This window comes from Molossus molossus, unplaced genomic scaffold (assembly GCF_014108415.1).
Source record: "Molossus molossus isolate mMolMol1 unplaced genomic scaffold, mMolMol1.p scaffold_m16_p_3, whole genome shotgun sequence".
Lineage (NCBI taxonomy): Eukaryota > Metazoa > Chordata > Mammalia > Chiroptera > Molossidae > Molossus > Molossus molossus.
Genome location: NW_023425366.1, coordinates 48,308,994 through 48,329,963, shown reverse-complemented (window position 1 = coordinate 48,329,963; position 20,970 = coordinate 48,308,994). Strand labels below are relative to the sequence as shown.

General features: G+C 41.1%; 1 pseudogene; it reads right to left on the bottom strand.

Moving 5' to 3' along the window:
- Positions 1 to 9,581: 9,581 nt before the first annotated feature.
- Positions 9,582 to 20,160, bottom strand: LOC118642006 (annotated as a pseudogene).
- Positions 20,161 to 20,970: the final 810 nt, after the last annotated feature.

Here is a 20,970-nt window from a genome sequence, read left to right as displayed (position 1 = left end):
AAAACACCAGCTTCCAGGCACAACCTCCAAGAGGCTCAGATCCAGTAGGTCTCAGGTGGGTCTGGGAACCTTCATTTTTCTTAAAGAATCATATTAAGTGCTTCTGATATAGATGGTTCACATACTTCAATTTGAGAAACACTTGATTTAGCAAGCATGGTAAATTATAAACCAAATCAGAACACTACACATTGTAAAAGGAGGAAAGCTAATAAATCCAACGATATAATTATATAATAGTGCCATGAGAAAGCAGTATATTTGAAAGTTGTCTAAAATCTGTGTTTTTATTTATTTTAATTTTTTTAAAATGTATTTTTCTTACAGATGCTTCTCCTTTTCCCCCCACTGACACCCTCCTCCTAATGTCACCCCAACCTGTCCCCAGCATTGTTGTCTATGTCCATTGGTTACGCATACATGCATATAAGTTCTGTAGTTTATCTCTTCCTTCCCCCAGCCCCCCCCCCCAACCCCCTCTTCTGAGGTTTTTCAGTCTGTACCCTACTTATATGTCTCTGGGTCTGTTTTGTTCATCAGCTTGTTTTGTTCATTACATTCCACAGATGAGTGAGATCATGCGATATTTGTCTTTCTCTGATTAGCTTGTTTTGCTTAGAATAATACTTTCCAGGTCCCTCCATGTCATCTCAAAGGATAAGAGATCTTTCTTACAGCTGCATAGTATTGCATTGTGTATATGTACCACAGTATTTTTATCCACTCATCTATCTTTTTTTTGGTTTTCTAAAAATTTTTTTATTTTGATCCTTGCCTGAGGATATGTTTATTGATTGATTGATTTTATTTTATTTATTTATTTATTTATTTTTAAATCTTTATTGTTGAATGTATTACAGATGTTCCTCACTTTTCCCCCATTGACGCCCTCCTCACCACTCCTGTCCCCCTCCCACCTTTTCCCACACTATCATCTGTGTCCATTGGTTATGCATATAAGTTCTTTGGTTTATTTCTTCCCACCCCACAACCCCTTTCCCTTTGAGGTTTGTCAGTCTTGCAATGAATTTGTACTTCTTAATTCCTTCACTTTTTTTCACCCATTCCCCCAACCCCCCTCCCATCTGGCAACCAACAAAGTGTTCTCTGTATCTATGAGAATGTTTCTGTTCTGCCTGTTCATTTTGTTTATAGATTCCATTGTCGATAGATATGTATTCGTTGCCATTTTGTTTGTTCATATATTTTATCTTTTTCTTCAAAAAGACCCTCATCATTTCATATAAGTTTGGTGGTGATGAACTCCTTTAACTTTTTCTTTTCTGGGAAACTCTTTATATGGCCATCGATTCTAAATGACAGCTTTGCAGGATAGAGTAATCTTGGTTGTAGGTTCTTGCTTTTCATCGCTCTGAATATTTCTTGCCACTCCTTTCTGGCCTGCAAAGTTTCTTTTGAGAAATCAGCTGACAGTCTAATGGGAACTCCCTTGTAGGTAACTAGCTACATTTCTCTTGCTGCTTTTAAGATTCTCTCTTTGTCTTGAATCTTTTGCATTTTGATGGTGATGTGTCTTGGTGTGGGCCTCTTGGGGTTCATCTTGTTTGGGACTCTCTGTGCTTCCTGGACTTGTATGTCTGTTTCCTTCACCAAGTTAGGAAAGTTTTCTGCCATTATTGTTTCAAACAGGTTTTCAATTTCTTGTTCTCTCTCTTCTCCTTCTCGTACCCCCAAGATGCAAATATTGGCACGCTTGAAGTTGTCCCAGAAGCTCCTTACACTATTCTCTTTTTTTGGATTCTTTTTTCTTTTTGCTGTTCTGATTGGACGTTTTTTTTTTCTTCCTAATATTCCAAATCAATAGTTTGCTTCTTGGATTTACCTACTCTACTATTGAATCTGTTTAAATTATTTTTTATTTCAGTTAGTGCCTCCTTCATTTCTGACTGGTCCTTTTTTATGCTCTTGAGGCCCTCACTAAGTTCACTGAGGTTCTCACTAAGTTCATTGAGCATCCTTATAAGCAGTATTTTGAACTCAGCATCTGTTAGGTTGCTTATCTCTATTTCACTTAGTTCTTTTCTTGGGGTTTTGTTCTGTTCTTTCATTTGGGACCTGTTTCTTTGTCTCCTCATTTTGGCTGCCTCCCTGTGTTTGTTTCTGTATATTACTTAGTGAGAGGTATGGGGCTATCTGAGACCAGATGCTGCTTGTTTGAAAGAATTTAGGAAAATCTGAAGCAGGATCAAAGCCAGGCCAATCCTATGGTTAAGCAACTGGCAACAGCTTGGGTGGACCTGAAAGTTGGGTGGGACGGGGCCTCAGGGAGTCACCAGACCGGGGCAACCAGTGTGAGCCAGGTTGCTGGAGTCCCAGATATGGTGGGTGTCTGCCGCCCCAGGGAAGGGCTCACCAAAGGAACAAAGGCCTCTGACAGCACGTCTGTCCTGGAGAAAGCCCCCTCTCCAGCCTTTGCTCCAGTGCCAAACAGCTCAGTTCTTCCCTGTATGTCTCTGGTGCCCCTCGAGCAGCCTCCCCTCCAAGCTTAGAGGGAGTGAGTTTGATATCTCCGTGTGCGGGCCCTTTAAGGAGCTGCCTGGGGCTCCAGCTGCGTCAGCTTCCCCGAGCCTCAGTTCCCACTGGTTTTTCCAGCCAGAAGTGATGGGGATTCTCTTCCTGTCACTGGAACCCTGAGCGGGGCGTCTGGTGTGGGACGGGGACCCCTCAGTCCTCAGGGAGGACCTTCCCAGCCACGGGAGCCTCCTGATTTTTATCCGCCACACGTGGGTGTGGGACCAGCCCATCCGCCTCCGCCCCTCCTACCAGTCTCGATGTGGCTGCTGCTTTAATTCCGTAGTTGTAGGACTTCCATTCAGCTTGATTTCGGGCGGTTTGAATGATGGTTGTTCTGTAGTTTAGTTGTAACTTTGATGTGGTTGTGGGAGGATGGGATACTGCGTTTACCTACCCGCCATCTTGACCGGAAGTCCTATCCACTCATCTACTGATGGACACTTGGGCTGTTTCCAGATCTTAGCAATTGTAAATAGTGCTGTTGTGAACATAGGAATACATTTATTCTTTCTGATTGGAGTTTCAGGCTTCTTAGGATATATTGCTAGAAGTGGGATCACCAGGTCGTGTTTTTAAAATTTCAGGTGAGTGTTTAAAGGGGATAGTCAGCCCTTATAAGAAGCATAAATGTAAACCCTAAACCACCTGATTTATTTAATAAATGATATTAATCAATACCATATTTATTATTATTTAGTGAGAGATAGTCCAGTGGTTCTCTACCCTGAATGGATGCATATTAGATTTATCTGGAAACTTTTAATAAACTGATTCTTGAGCCCTAGCTCCAGAGATTGACCCAGCTGACCTGGGAATGTTATAAAGTTGCTCAGGTGATTCTTATGTACAGGTAGTGCTGAGAATTATTGTCCACCTCCTGTATCCATTCCCCCCCACACACACACACGATAGGTAAGTACAGTGCAGAGAGATTAGGCGATTTGTTCAGGCCATAAATCTAGTTGGTGAATACTGAGGTAGGTTCCTATGTCAGAAAATTAGACAGCAGAATGGTCAGAGGAAGGGAAGATACCCTGATTGAGAAGAGATGCCTGAAATGAGGCTACTTCTGGTCTCCCTGCAGCCCAGGAATTGAAAAATCTATACTGAACAAAGGGAACTGAAGGAAAACTATCTTGAGGAAGTTAAAAGCCAAAAAAGGGATGTTTTCCTTTGGCAAAAAATGACAGAAAAGCACTAGAAGGTATAAAGTAGTATTCCAAGGAGGCAAATTAACTCCTATCTCAGTAGTTGAAACTGGGTGGGTAAATGTTGCATGATATTCAGGAGGCAGCTTGGCACCCACCACCCTCTGCCTTTTTTCTCACCAGAGCCCAGGCGGACAGGATTCGTTGTTAACAGCACTCTTTCCCCAAAGCCTAGGCCTCGCCTCGAAAGGCTTCTTAACACAGCACTCACCTACCGCCAGCGCAACACTTTGGGCACGAGTTGACGTCTATTTGCTTTTTTTGGTAGAGTGAAAAAAAGTGCGGTCTTTGGACTCAGACCCAACTTTGAGTGCCAGCTTGGCCCCTTCCTAGCTGTGTGGTCTTGGGCAAGTTACTTACATTCCTGATTCTCAATTCCCCATAAGTTAAAAAGAAGAAAAAAAGTGTCCATCTTGGAGTTCCACGTAAGGTAAGTGACAAATAGGATGTCTGGCACATAGCAGGGCCTTAATAAAGGTAACTAGAATTATAGATTGTCCGCAGAGTCATGGGAGTAAATGTAACTGTCAATGGCCTTGAGATAGAAAAAGAAAAACAGGCGAGACTCCAATGTGGCCTTGTAAGGCCTCACCCAGGAAGAACCAACCCGTGTAGAATCCTGTATTTTACAAGGAAGTTTCAAGCTGTGGATGAAATAAGTGGGACTTGCCAAATCACATGAGTTCACTGCATGACCCGCTGACTGCATGTAGAGTAATTGCTCGAACGACAGAGCAGTTCTCTGCTCTGTGATCTTGGCAATTAGTCCCTGGATTAAAACTGCAGCAGGCAAACAACGGGGGTGAGAAATACTGAGGGGCCAGAGCCTGAAAAGGGGAAGCAAAGGGAGAGGGGTCTCTGATCATGCCCTTCTCCCACCTCCCCTGCCCCAATTGTCATCTTCTCTCATTTTATCCTAATCATAGCCTTGCAAGGTATGCTATTCGGGTGATGCTGCCTATTTCACCTATTAGACCCTCAAGGTCAGAGAAGATAAATATCTCTCATAAAAGTGTTGGAGCTAAGATCTGAGTCATGCAGTTAGACTGCAGAACCTGAGCTCTACACCAGGTACTAGACACGGTTATCAAGACCCCTTGACCAAAACAAACAAACAAACAAAAAACTCCTTCCAGAGGTGCACGTATGTAATAGTCTATGTTCCTTAATCATTCAGGTCATTGAAAGAATCTGTAAGCAGTAGTCCATCCCCATTAAATCAGAGCCCTCATGCTTCCCTTTCAGCTGTGCTTAGTTCAACTAGAAGTTTAAGGGGCCAGGCAATTGTAAGCTAGTGAGCAGAGGTAATTTGTGGGTATATATCAATTTGCTTTGATTTTCACAGTTTAAAGAATGAGGAGACTCAAATGCAAACTTTATTAAATACACTTCCATGTGAGGAACATCATAAAGTAACACTTCGGATCCTTTAAGAGTTAGAACAGCTGTCATTGGCAGGTAGCACAGAACCCAGTGTAAAGAAAGTAAAGTAAATATAGCACCTTTATATGCTATGCTCTACAGAATCAAGATAAATGCTCACAGAACAAAAATAAGTTAAGATAAATAAGTGTGCACAATGTTAGTTTGTTCTTTAAGTGGATTATTATGGGCTGCATGATGCTGGCCTCTCTGGAGTGGTGGCCATGGCCTTGGGCCTCACTGCTACCAATATATGGAGCTTTTGTGCAGGGGCTGGGGTTTGGGGGAGGTTTGAAAAAGAACAGAGCTGGCAGATCCTCAGCAACCATTGGTTTTTAAACCTGCTCAGAATGCACTTTCTTTTCCTGCAGATAAAAGAGAGAGGATTTTATTTTGGAGAAGGATTTGTGGTTTGAATTAGAATAGCACTATTGTGACAAAGTTGGCTTTCAGTCTAAGTGATGTATTTGCTGAAAACTATATTGATGATTTCAGTGGGAGCTCAGAGTGGGTTATAGCTTACTTCTATGTTTTGAAAATAAATCTATAAGCAGTAAGAGAGCAGGAGTTCTTTAGAGTGATATTGACTTAAATGTCATTTTCCATCAGCCTAGGAGTTGTGGTGATATAGATTTGGTTCCCTGGATGAATGCTGGAAGTGGTTTGTTAGTATAGCAATAGAGTTTTGGATGCTTCTAGAATTTCATAGCAAAGGGGTATTTGGACATATTTGGACCTTGAAGTGCTTAAAATGTCCTGGGAAATTTGGACCAAATTTTCTAAAATGGTGTCTTTTTCTCTCTCATGAATCCACATTTGAAAACGTGAGGTAAAATGTCACATGGGGGTAGATCAGAGATTATTCATTTGCAAAGTTTGTAAAATGCTATGGTCTAGGCAATGGATAGGATTAAGTATTCAATGACACCCAGAGAAACATCAAAGAAAGTCAAACCATAAATCTCAGAACACCAAATGGGTCATCAAACCTATCAGTTTCCTTCAAACTCTAAAATACACGAATTACATGACCTGACAAATACTAATACCATCTAAGACCATTTCTGCCTGAATTCTCATGTGTTGGGAATTGGATTGGGAATGAGCAGAGAGAGGTTACAAGGCCTGTTGGAAATGCTTAAACAAAATGTGCCCAGAAATCTCAATATATTTAGAATAATACTTTGCGCATTAATGAAGTAGAGACAATTATATCCTCAAGTCTTTAAGAATTCTTCAGAGGAAACAAGGCTAAATAATGGCTATCTGAAGTTACAAAGACAGGAATTGCTATGTTTGAACATTTGACCCATAAACACTAAGAAAACTAAAAGAAACCAAAAGCAAATTGGTAGTGAATTTACTGAAGATACACTGTTCAAAAAATGGGTTATAAATCACTCAAATTAAGGACATCAAGAGGCAAGTAGATTATGGTATTCTGGGTATTTTGCTCCCCTTTTTACTTGTCTTTACTATTTTATTTGGGTTGGTATATTTTATCATTTCTAATATTATTGGATCTTTTCTCAACTTTTAATAACTTTTTAATGAAACTATCAGGTAGTAATTCAATTTGGAAAATAAATAGACCATGAAGATTTTTGGGGGGACGAGGAGGAAGTAGTAATAAGCAAAGGAACTAAATTATATATTGCTGGTCCTAAAATATCTTTTCATAGTTTACTACCTATCTCTTTGTATTTAAAATTTTGGAGTTTCTTTGTTTTAAAGAACAAATTGGCAATGGAAATTTCTTTTAAACATTTCCATTTGCACCTCATAATTAATCAACTGTTGATGTTATGTACTTCTACATAAATTAGATTTGTTCCCATTTCAAGAACCTTGCAAGATGTTTATCAAGCAATAATTGGAAAGAAAATGCAGACCAAATAATTGTTAGTAAAATAAAATCTGGTGAACGTGGAGTTATTCAGATAACTTCAGGAACCTGGGAACCATGCTTTGGCCACAAGAACATTAGACTTAAGTGGAACAATTCAGGCTCTAATATTTCCAAACGCTTTGCCTGTCTTGAACTTTGCGTGACTTCTGGATGAGGTGGACAACATGTTCTATCTTATGTGCATTCATTCTTTACAGTTCTGTTGCGCTCAGGGAAAAAACAACACCTGATAATTATGATCAGAAGAGAGGAGTAGAAATCAGGTTTTAAAAAGCCATATTTGGAAGTGTTACACTGGCTTTTGTTTTCAAAAAGGACACATTCTAGGGTGATTGTCAGGTGGAATAGGTGTTGTAGGGCTGCTGTGAATGCCGGCTGGCACCCTCTTCAGTGGGAACTTGGAAAACAGCGAACTTAGTTCTAGATGATTTGTTCTCATGAATTCTTTCCTAGTTGCTCAGCCTGTAATAGAAACAACTTTACAAAAAGACTGAGGAGAACACATGTGATAACCAGAAGAGGTTAAAAATAAGCTAATCCCTCTAGTCTGTTGGCTGAATTAGGTTATTTTACTGGACTACTTGGCTAACCTTTGGTGGTTTTTCTGTGGACAAACGCTCTTTGCATCTTCATTTAAAAACCTGGTCTTCTGCCCAGCCAGTGTGGCTCCATGAAATGAGTGTAGTCCCATGGACTGAGAGGTCCTGGTTCGATTCCTGGTCAGGGAATATGCCCGGGGTTCGGGTTCAATCCCCAGTGGGGGGCATGCAGTAGGCAGCCAATCGATGTATCTCTCTCACATCGATGTTTCTATCTCTCTCTCTTAAAAAAAAAAAAGTCAATAAAAATATATTTAAAAACCTGGTCTTCTGTTAGTTACTATGAATGTCATCTTAATCTACACTACCTCATAAACTAGAAGAAGCCTGTGATCTCTGCTCCCTTCTCCCTACAGCCAATGGCCCTTGTCTTGTGGATCCTGAAAGCTGTCTCTCAAATTCACCCTCATTCCTCTGTCCCCACTGACAATGCCTTTATTTGGGCCAATCAGCATTAACTTGGATTTGCGTACCATTCTACAGACTTTCTTCCATTGCTCTCTTCACTGTTCCTTGTAGGGTCTGTGTTTAAAGTCTCTGATGGAAAGGCATTCAGAACTGTCACTACTTAGCCTCCAACCCACCTCTCCAGCCTCTCTCCTTGCTCTACCATTTACCTCTTTGTACAGACTCAAAGCATGGAGGAATTTGGGAAGCACATAGGCATTAGGAGACAGACCAGGGTTCTAATTCTGACTCAGCCTCTTACTTGTGGAGTAATGATGGGCCAGTTATTTACTCTTATTTCTTGCAGTGTTTGAGGCACTAGGGGTAGGATGGAGGTCTGTTGTGAACAAAGTAGGTGAGATTCCTGCTGCCATGGAGTGTATGGTCTAGTGCAATCACTAAGCAATTAGTGGTAGTATGTTTCTGATAGGCAAGTTGTGTCAGAGACTCTTAGTAGCCTACCAAATACCCATTCTCCTATCTCCTTGATGGTAATGTGTTCTGCTGTTGCCATAGTTCTGAGGAGAACAGCAGAGGTGGTCAGTGGAGTATAACGGAAAGCCATTGAGTTGGGCTTCTGGGAAAACTATTTATTTATTTATTTATTTATTTAATCCTCACCCAAAGATATTTTTTCATTAATTTTTTGATAGAAAAGAAGGAAGGAAGGGGGGAGAGAGAGAGAGAGAGAGAGAGAGAGAGAGAGAGAGAGAGAAAGAAATATTCATATGAAAGAGACACATTGATTAGTTGCCTCCCCCATGACCTTGACTGGGGCTGGGGATCAAACCTGCAACCCAGGTATGTGCCCTTGACCAGGAATTGAACCTGAGACCCTTTGGTCCTCGGGCTGAAGCTCTAACCACTGAGAAAAACTGGCCCGGGCTGGGAAAACTATTTAAAACAAGGCTGACTCAGTGGGATAACACATCCATTTGCCATTTTCTCCTTCATTTTTCTTCCTGGCTAGAATGAAAATACGATGGTTGGAGTTCCAGCAGCTACCTTGGGCAGGGGGGCAGCTTTGAGGATGGAAGCCTTTTGCTAAGGAAGGTGGAACACAAAGACAGAAGACAATCAGATTCCTGTTGACTATGGGACCTCCACACCAGCCTTGGATTGCCTGTTTTGGGACTTCTATGGGAAAGAAAAATACAGTAAGCCTTTATCTCATTCAAGTTTTCTTTAATGGAGTTTTCTGTTCTTTGCAGTTGAATCTAAGCCTAACTTAATACACAATGTAACTACACACAATCCCCACTTAAATACAAGATTTAGAAACTTATGACTTTAAAAGGTAATCAATTACTTAACTATAATCTTTTTTTAATGTTTAATTCACATAAAGTTTAATCAGTCAAGTTAATAAAAATATCAAAATTTTTGATATTAGTGTATGGCAGCAGACATTGAATTTTTGTTGCTGATAATACAGTATTTGGCGTTTCCATTACAAATACATTACACTGCAGAAAGAGCAATAGCATTGAACCTCAGTTCATCAGGGTCATATTACATAAACTTCTTGCAAACTTCTATGGCATTCTCTAATAACATTTCATCACTAGTTTCACCATGGTTAATTGGAAATGGTTTCCATCCATCTAATTCATAGAGATGCCCATCTACATGAACTAATGCAATAAAATGAAGATCTACTTTTTCATCTATACTTGGTGCCTCAGTCTGACCTTCGTGGGCACTGGTCTCATGAGTAGCTTGAATAGTGTCATAGTTTCCAGGTATCTGGCTCGTTCTTCAGGGCTCATTGACACAGACTCCTCCAGGAATTTTTTCAAGGTTGATCCTGATTCAAAATGTATCTTGTCTTTATTGTTGGCAATAGCATGGATCAGTCCAATGGTTCCACAGGCATTACTGATTGTGTGCTTCTTGCAATATACTGATGATGTAACATCTTGTCCTTGAGATTTTATTTTTTCTCCCTCTTCTGTTCTGAATACTTCATACTTTTCTGTAATTGGGAAGAAAAGTAACACTGTACACACTGGTCTGGGTTCCATGCTAAGGAGTTCAGGATCCATTCCATATACATCAACAAACTGCCAGTTGGATGTAGACCTAATTGTTTGAGAAACTGGTTGGTGACCTCGGGGTTGGCCTCCAATGGTAGCCCGCGCTGACGCTCTGTTACAGCTCCAGCCTGCCCCTCTCCAGCTCTCTTAACTATAATCTTGATATCATCTCTTGTTCTAGTATCTAAATAATCACAACAGTGATGATAATATGTAATAGAAAGGTAATATTTATATAAATAAATCTTGCCTTGACATAATGTACCTTAAATCAATCCTCAATTGTCTCTAAATTGAGGATACAGTTATAATAATGTATCTCATCCCTGCTTCAAATTTGCCTTAGTTTTCTCTATGTAAATTCTGATTTTCATATTTGTTTCAATATCTGAATATGACCCAGGAATGTCAAATACTTAACATACATGCCACCACTATCCAATCCTGTGTCCATGCCAAACATTAATAATCAATGATGACATTTTCTCTGTCTCATAAACCTTTTCAATATAGTGCCAGGCAGCTTTCTACCATTTTATCAGAATTGGCAGCAGACATACGTTTATTGTAAGCCACTTTCAATAATTTTTTAAATGTTGGGTGGGGTTAATACATTTTTATCCCCTTCAAATTGAAATATTGAGGAATTTTCTTTAAGTAATATACAGTAAGTAAACTTCCAGTTCATTTGATGGACACTAATTTATGTCAGGTTTTAAGGAAAGGCAAATGGGGGCACAATTGCTTACAGGGGCTCTGACATTGGTACGGATTTGTGAGCTTTAGTGAGTAGGCCACATCTGTTGGACACCCATTGTTCACAAAGCATCAGATCACGAGGATGAAGAGATATAGTGCGAAACATAATGGTTACTTCTTTCCATGTATAATAATCTAATGAGAGATATAGGATAAATCCCCAAATTTTAATGTATAGATATTAACATTAACAGCTAATGGTTTGCAAAAGATTTTCAGGAAAGAAAAACTTAAATTTCTAAATGCTGCCCCTGTCACACCCATTGAAATAATAATGGCTAACATCTCATGAGACTTCTGTGTGTTGGGCCCCACATGCTATGGCTTTCCTGTAGGTAATGGGACTGCATGCTCATCTAGATTCCTCCTCTCCAGGACTGCCCTTTAGACACACAGGTGTGGATTTGCAGTGCATGACTGTTGGGGGCCTTTCCCGGTCCTGACCATAGTTGGTCTACCCAGTTGATCGACCTGATCCAAGCTGAAACAATGAAATTCTCTCTTCCTGGAATTTGCATTGGGAATACAAAGCCCATTGTCTGCAACCATTGAACTGAGCCACATATTCATGTGTTACAGAGGTAAGGGCACAACTGCTGCTGCCTGGATCCTGGAGTTGACCTGTTCTTGCTCTCTCAGAAATTTACCAAGCTTGAAATCATTAAGAACTACGGTGAAGTCCGTATGTGATATGAACATTTTAATCTACTTTTTCTTCACTTCTTTCTTGAACACTGAAATACCCCAGTGTTTTAAGAAATTCTACTTCTCTTTCTTTTTTCTTCTTTCCTCCTTCTCTTTTCCCCTTTTTTTTCCTACTCCACCCCTGCCCCCACCTTTCTCCTTTATTGAAAGGGTGGTTGCGCTTAAGCTAGCCAAAATTAGATACTGTTATTTGCAATGAAAGACCTTGGACTAATACAGATATTTTCTTTATTCCTCACTACAATACTAGGGAGAGCTATTGCATCCTTAATTGTCAAATAAGGAAATTCAGGCTTAGCAAGCTTACAGAGTTTGACCCAAGGCCATGCAGCTATTAGGTGGCAGAGCCAGGATGCAGATCTAGCTAGGCCTATGTGGTTCTAGGGCCAGGACTTCAAGAAATGTTTGGTCTTACAGGTGGTGAAGTAGGATTTGCTCCTCTGTTCTCCAGAGTATTGACAAATTGCCTTCACATCGCTGTGGGTCTGGACACAGCATTATGAAGCATGGAAAAAGCAACTCCTGGAATCAGAGGTCTACCTCATCTTTTCTTTTTGGCCTTACTGTTATTGGGACACTTGCCTTGAAATACAGCAAGCACTCTATGGAAGATGATAACACATAATGTTTCCTGTAGTTGATATAGCAGGTGATATATTTTTGCTGTGTTTGATATAGAAGATGAAGATGATAGCAATGTCAATAATCTCTCCCATCAATAATGTCTTTCTATAGTCTTCTTGACTATCTCTTAACCATGTTGTCTTCTTTCTTAAAATGTAGCTTAAAACCTACTTCCAGGAAGGTTTTCTTAATTGATTTTATTTCGTGCTTTTAAATTTTTAACAGAGGTTGAAAGGGAGAAAAGATGTTCATGCTCAACTATTGATGTATTGCCTCCTGGATGTCTTCTCTCTCTTTTTTTTTGGAGTGGGATGTATCCTCCTTTGCCCCTCCAGAATTTCTTTCTCTACCTGTTCTCTGGTCAGGAGGCTGACCTGCTTGGACCTCATAAAGGGGCTCCATTCCATCTTGTTCAGTGAGAGAGGGGGAGCAGCAGATTAGAGAGAGGGAGAGAGAGATTGAGGTATTTATTCCTTGCTTTCTCCTTCTGGGGTCACCTCAGGCTGGCTGTTTCTCTGGACTAAAGGTTACTTCTTCTCTTATATTATTCTTTTCTTCACAACTTCTCATTCTGGGTTCCTTCTCCTTCAGCTCTAGGAAGGGTGGCAGCACTGTTGTTCCTTGCCCTGGGGTTCTGCATTATGGTTTCTTGAAATGCTGCCTGTCCTTCCTGGAATCATCACTTCTGTCCCTGCTGGGCTTCTGAGTGATGCTGATATTAAGTGCTTCTCCTAACTAGTCCTTCTTCTTGTACCCCCTCATCTTCTTCACTGACATGCAAACCTGTGGTTCTGTGGTCCATACTCTCTGTGAGAGTACAGTCATTCAGAATGAACAATTAAACCTGTTATCCAATAGGCATTCACTCTATAGATGTATATCACATTAGGTCAACAAGGAATCATAAGTTCACATCTAGAGAGAAGGCAAGGTTAGTGATGAGTCTAATTTACAGAAATCATTCATTATACTCTCTTTCCACTCCTGCTTCTTTCATGGTATCACTGTATGTATTTTCAGGTAACATTTACACGTTTCACTGTATAATGACCAGAGGGACTGGGGATATTGATGCTTTTTGGAAACACTTGTTGGGTTTGCTCTGAAAATCCTGTCCTATTTGAATTCCTCAGATGACCTGGACAAATATGCATAACCCTCAAATTTGGAGGCAAAATCAGACTTCTATCCCAGATCTCTCTCCAAATTATGGCACAAAAATTGTATCTAACATTCTCACAATCCAATTAGAACTGACTCAATCATTAGAGGCTGACATGACTTTTTTTCTTCCAATTTTTTGTCATGCTTACCAACCTATAGTTAAAAAGACAGATTCAAAAGGTCAGATGACATCATCCAATCTTAATTTGCTGTGTACAAACTGTCTCTGCATTTAGTTGTTTTGTCTACAGTGTGGATGATTTGGTTGTCCACGGCCATTAGATCCTGAAAAATGCTGATTATGTGACCTACTTTTGATGGTTTGACCATGATTTAGGTTATAGCTAGATTTACGCAGACTTACTTAAATTTTGTAATGGAATAATTTACTCTCTCTATTGAAAAGGAGGAATTCATAATGGGTTATAGTCAGTGATTGAACAACAAACACAAAAGCTCTGAAGTTTAGGAAAGAGAATTCATGCAGAAAATGCACCATCAATGAAGGCATCACTACTGCTTTACTCCTGAGGATGGAAGGTGTGCTCCATCGTACTGCAGCAGCCATGGTCTGGCCAGAGAACATGGGCCCTTGGGGAGGAGTCAGACGGGGCTTTGTTTTTTCCTGGCTGAAGTTCTTGAGTATGTGGTGGAATTTCCTCTTCATTCATTATGCTATATCATTTTCTCCATAATCCATTGCTTCTGCCAATTCTTCACCTATTCTTCATATGGCTTTGTCGCGAAAGGCTGTTGTTCCGTTTCCAAAATCATTTGTATGCATGGATCAGTTCACAAACAGCTGTGCTTCATCCTCCTTGATATTGGGTCCCACTTTCAGAGCCCTTGCCAGGACAGTTGCTTTTAACAATTAGAGAAAAAGAAGTGGGGGTTTAAGAGAGTCTGCTGGCTCAGGATTGACAGAAAGGAAGATGTGTGTGGCAGGTCAAGCTTCCATGAAGCAAACTCCAAGAAGGAAATTGGGTGCAGTATATTTCTGGGGAGTGAGGGAAGCAGGACTGGGCAGAGGGATAAGCTAGGTGGTGAAGCAGCCATTAACAGAAGCCTCAGCCAACCCTGCAGCTGGGCTCCAGAGCTAGACTGGTCTTGCAAAGTTGTCCCCAGTTGGGACAAAGGGGCCAAGCTTTCATCCTATTGTATACCAATAATTAACCAGGCTGCCTCAGGGAATTGTGGTGAGGACTTGGGTTAGGCAACTGTCTTCAGTTTAGGCAGTCACTGGCATGGGGGCTCAGCTGTGAGCTAGCAACACCCAGCAATCCCTACTCCCGGCAGCTGCGGGAATGAGTGCTTCCATCCTGAAGGGGTGGTGAGTGGTGCTGACTGTTGGAAGCTGATCGTAATTGTCTGCCTTAGTCAAAGTCTCCCTACTCTGCCTAGTTCCTCTGTTACTCAGCTAGAAATGTGACCCAGTAGAGAACTATTGGATTAGGGAATATTCTCAGTCTTTAAAAAATATATATATTTTAATTGATTTTTTTAGAGAGAGAGGAAGGGAGAGAGAGACAAACATTGATGTGAGAATGCAATATTGATTGGCTGCCTCTGCCATGCCCCCTACTGGGGATCAGCCCACAACCTGGGCATGTGCCCTGGAACCAAACCGGCAACCTCCTGGGGCCTGGGACGATGCTCAGCTAGCTGAGCCACACCTGCCAGGGTGATATTCTCTTTCTTTTTAAATTATGCAAGAATTTTCTAAGATGACACTTTAAAGTGCAGATGAGCTCTATGTGTTCAAAATATGACTTGACTTATCAAGTATATTTTCATAAAGAGAATGTTCCCAGGGACACCCCCATTACATAAGTCTGAATACATAGCTATATGGATGTGCATGGTGCACACTTTCATAGTTGTATTTTCCAGGGGATTTTAGTTCCTGTGAGGAACTAAAGAGTGAACTTGAGCTTCACCCTTCTCCAGAAGTGGCTCACAGTCTGGCCTTTGGAAAGTTACGGCTCTTGACTGACTATAACATTTGAATTGATAAACATTTAAAAATGGAAAAAAATTATTATTGAAAAATCTCACTTCTCTACAATAAGTAATAAAACACAGAAGGCCTTTTCTTTAGAGGCAGCCTGGTTCCCAAACCAGGGATATGACTTTGGAGTCAGAAACCTAGTTTCCTAACCTGACTCTCCTCTCTATCAGCTCTGTGACACCCAAGCAAACCCCTTTATCATCTCTGGGTCCCAGTCTCCTCAACTGGTAAGCTGAGTTGTGGTGAAGATTGGGCTAATCGATGTGAGAAGGCTTTGTCCATTGTAACGTACAGTTCACATGCTTGTTACACTTGTTAGAGCTGGAAGAGAGCTGAGAGATGACCTTAGCAGGTTCTTCATTGACCTGATGATCCACAGAATCTCAGGGAAGTCAGAGGCCTTGCCTAAGATTGCACGTCTGGTTAGTGGCAGACATGGGACCAGCCCCCTGGCCTCCTGACTCTGAGGCTACTTTTCCATGACACAAGTCTGCCTCTAGTCTGTCCCCATGACTCCTCTCACTGCAGCACTGGGGGACTACGTGTTGCTCACTCCCACAGAACCATCAAGAGGATTTATAATGGCATAATGTTTGCCAAAGCTTTGAGTCTGTAATCTAGAAACGCTTCAGATCTGAAGAACAATTATTCAAAAACTGTTACCTTAGTCATTACATGAAAATCCTCCTTGGGTTATAGTCAAGAGGAGAGGATCTCATCTCGTATTGGTAATAGAATTACTGAGCATGCGTGTGTGTGCGCGCGTGTGTGTGTGTGTGTGTGTGTGTGTGTGTGTAGCTAGTCAGACAGACGGAGACAGGGAAAGAAAGGGAGAGAGAAAGAGAGCCTCTGTAAAGCAAATTACTGTACCATATATCTTATATTATTTTCTACCCCCCTTATTTAATAAGTCTAAATTGAGAGTTCTTGTAATTCTCTTGCGTCAGTGAATAAGCTCTCAGCATCCTCAAGTCCTGCAGGGCCTGCAGTTTTTCTGCTTTTCTGTAGATATTTATTTCCAAAATGTCATTACCATCCCACATGTGAGTCATTCACTCCCATGCAATCCATTTAAAACATCCAGCACACTCTAGGAGACGGAAGGAGAAAGCTCAGAAAAAGCCGAGGCGATTCATTTGATATGTTGGGGACTTGCCAACGTGAAATGGGAGAGGAGCCCAGCAGGGTTGCCCCAAGGTAGCCAGCAGAAAATGTGGCAGCTTCTGATCCCACCCGTCTCCCCTGCCAGGAGTGTGGCCTTTTATTTTGCAGTTTGCTTCATGCGTGGGAGTCTGGGGGCAATACAGTCAGTGAGAGAGAACAGAGATGAGAAAAATTCCTTTAGCAGGATAATAAAAATGTAAGCTGAATGTTATTAAGAAACAATTACACATGCAACATATGTACAAGCACCTCAGAATCAGAAGCCTGGGATTGTAGCACTGGCCTGGCCATCAGCTGGTCCTGTGATCTGGGGCAAGTTATTTAACCTCTCTGGGACCTCAGTGTCCCCAGTTATTAAACGAGGATAATGAAACTTGCTCTAACTGTTATACAATGAATGTAGAAGTGCTTGGGAATGTGAACAGCTTTATAGAAATGTAAATTTATTTTATGCCTTAACTATGAATTATACACCTGATTTCAATTGGTCCTCCTATACTGATGGGCAAGCATGTGGCTTCTAAGGGGAGTTTTTGGCTTCCTATTCCTTGGAAAGCGCACAGCAGCACAGACTCGTTGGCCTGCTTTTTCTTATTAAGAAGGAAGTCGTTTAAGGCGTAAATATGACAAATGAAAAATACAGAAGCTTTCAAGCTATTGCCTTGGGATGCACCAAGACATTGGAGTTGGGTATCTGGCCCTGTCATGCTACCAGGCCAGGAGATCCCTCACATCAAGGTGTCACTTACCAGTAGGTGCCACACTGTAGGCCTTTGGCATCACTCATTTCCAGCTATACTTAAGAGAGCTAATCAATTTTTCATCTTCCCCTTGGAGTGCCAGCTTGAAAAACACAGTGTGAGAAATGCCCGGGGGATGGCCGTCCCCTGCCTTCCTGCATGGAGAGGGTCCATACGGAGAGTCCTGCTGGCAGGGGTGGCTCCCACAAATAAGCTATTGCCTCAAGGAGCAGGTGGTGAAGAAGGAGGGGGTCATGGCTCCCACATCCCTATTAGCAATTTTCATTGTGTGGCATTTAAAACCAAAGGAGTTAGATAGTAGCTGTTGGCTGAGTCTAACACCCAGAAATTCACACAATAGCCTACTGCTCTCAGATACACCATCATGTGACTGGCATGGTGCTCTCTGCCCTCAGAATGGACTTAACTTATCAGAAGTGGTTCTGTTCTTCTACCTTAATATTTTCTCTGTCCTCAAATTTTCTCTTCTGGGGAGGAGTCACACATTCCTATACATAGGAAATTCAACTTATGGGTTGAAGAACTTCTGAGGACCGAATTCATCAACACACCAGAAATGAGATGGGGTTTCATTGACATTTGGTAGCGAAGAGGTTCTTTTCTTAAAACCTTCAGTATCCAGCAGAATTGCTTCACTTGTTATGTGGGAGGAAGAAAACAGTTTGTGGCACAGGAGAGGCGCGGCTAACTTACACTTGGAGAGAAGCGGGGCTGCCTGGGCCTCGGCATGGAGCTAGGCCCAGGCAGCGGGATGCCAATCTCTTCTGATTACATCAGTTTGTGATGTGGGTTCTCTCAGATTCAAGAAGGCTGTCTTCAGACCTGTCTAGTTAATTAGTGCTACAGGGAGAAAACTTCAAATGGATAAGAGGCTGCAGAGAAAAACAAAGCTAGAGACATAGGCAAAATGAATTGTCAGGTTAAGGTAGTTGGAGTAAGGGCCTGATGATCCAAGATAAAATCCTGACTTCATCATTTATTAGCTCAAAACAATGGAAAAAGTCACCGTTACTTGTCTGAGCCTTAGGTTTACCTGAAAGTAATGGAGATACTGATAGCTGCCTCCTGTCCCAGCACCCCATGTATCTCACAGTTGTTAGGGTGGGCATGACATGTTTTTGCTATTAAACATAATGCTTCCAAGATTGGACACATCTTTCTCTGTGTGCATGTGAGGGTGTGTAAATGAATACCGGGCAAGCATTTTGTTCACATATGTGTTTGAGGTTTCCATTTTAATATTTCATTTTGTTTGCTAATGGGGTGAGTTGAATGTAAGCATGTCAGGGAAGGGACATTGTCTGTGACATTTATGGCAGGGTGTGGACTAGAAATTGATAACTGCAGAAATTATGCTCAGTTAGACTTTGTCTTGGCATGGCTGTCACATTAGTTTTTGGAGAGACAAGCGCGCCTGTGACAGGCCCTAAGAATCAAAGACCCATTACAAGAGGAGAGTGTCAAAGGCACACAGTGGGGACTCAACATTGTTTTCCTATTCCTAGAAAGTCCCATGGTGATCTAAAATATTTTTCTTCACATCTCTCTGGCATGACAAAGTCTTATCTAATCTTATAAAAAAAATTTTAACCTAAAAATTATTTTAATTTGTATTGTTTTGATTTATTTTTGGAAGTAATTTTTTAAAAAAAATATGTGTTTTTATTGATTTTTTTAGAAAGAGAGGAAGGGAGAGAGAGAAACATCAATGTGAGAGAGAAGCATCAACCTGCTGCCTCCTGCACGCCCCCTACTGGGAATTGAGCCCCAAACCCAGGCACGTACCCTGACCAGGAATAAAACCAGGACCTCTCGTTTATAGGATGACACTCAATCCACTGAGCCACACTGGCCAGTCAGGAAGCAATTCTTAGCATCGAAGAAATCTTTAATTTCTTGCTTTTAAAGATAGGCATTTTTACATGAAAATCCTCTTGAATTAAAATAATGCTCTCTATATAAGGAAAGATCACTGTGCATTGGTGATTGTGGAACTAGTCATAGCCTTTGTATGCAATTAAAAAAATTATTTTCCCTTTCACTGCAAGGAAACTAATCAGATTTTAACATCATGGCATTAGGTAAGCCAAGTTCACTCTGTATGGCTTTCAGGTGTAACACAATTAATGCATTGAATAACCCTCCAACCAGCACTGCCCTAAAATTGCATTGCTGACCTTGGAAATTGAAGCAATTGAAATTAAACAACAGGTTAAATGTAAGGACAACCTATTGTTTCCATGAATAAAACGGGCCCTCAGGTTTTCTTGTGAAATTTAAGACCAGTGAAGGCTTAAAAATGTTTCTCAAAAACAATGTTTTTAAGAGGGAGGGAGAGGGTGGGTGGGAAAGGAGGAGAAAGAACATGAATTTTGTAACAATTAGTAATAAAAGTGTGAATTTATATTTTTATATTGGACCTTTTACCCACAGAACTCAGTGAACCAGAAACATTAAGCACTCACTGATTTATTAGTCCTTAGATCTTCAAATTCATTTTATTCATAGTCTGTAGTTTTCTATCAGCTTTTGAATCTCCATGGAGGTAGTAGTGGTGAGATGGCACTGTGTTGTCATTGGACCTGTTTATCAGCTGAATGGGACTCAGATTCAAAGGATTCTTATTTCTGCAGGTCATACAGAAGGTGTGCGTGTACACGCGTGCGTGTGTAACAAAGACTAAAGATCTGTTAACAACAACCTCTGCTTTTCCAAAAGTACATTTCTGTATGGCAATAAATTACTTGAACCATTTGAACTTTTACTTGATCTCCTCTTTTGTTCTCGCTTTCATGATAACCAAAGCTCTTGATCCTCATCGTCAACATGAATGAAATAAGAGAGGGAAGATCTAGGAGGTGGTTGGTTTGTCCATGTAGCTCTGCTGGGCTTTGATTTGTGACTGGAAAATCACTGGTTTCTGACTAACCTGAGTTTCTGCATCTTCATTTTTAACTGAATAGTGCTTTCTTCACTCAACCTGTAGATGTCTGTAGTAAATAAAATCATTGTCTATTATGATACAATAAAGCAGGAGATGAACACGTTGAACATGTAACCTGTGTATCTTACAAAGTGCTGTGAATGGTCTGTCAGCACACTTTATAATACCCTGCCATTTTAGTAGGAGAAAAAAATGTTAGCCTGCGTTTTGCTAAGGCCTTGCCCCTTCCACCTTATAATTGAGAATGTTCAAAGTGTTCTCTTTTCAGCATTAGTGTACATTGAGTATCACATTCCAAGAATTAAATCAGATGAAGAGTTAAGGCTTTATTCCAACATTATGAAGAGGCCAGGAGAATAATGAGACCTGACCAGTCATCTGCACTACAGGCTCCCAACAACTTTGCATAAGTTGTCTGCAGAACCATGGTAAGCTGCAGCCACCTCAGAGGGAGGCGCTCTTGACCTTGGGGTTACCTCAGCATTCGCCTTGGGGCAAATGAAAACTGAAACACTGTCTCTATGTTTCAGTATGCTCAACTCACTCTAAGCACATGGATGATCACTGTGCTGCATGAATTTGTAACTAGCCTGTGAAACTTGGCTGCCACCACATGGGCAAGTTTGAGTGGTGGCTGGTCCTGGTCCAGTGATAACCACCCCAGCTGTGGTGGATCATTGGGAGG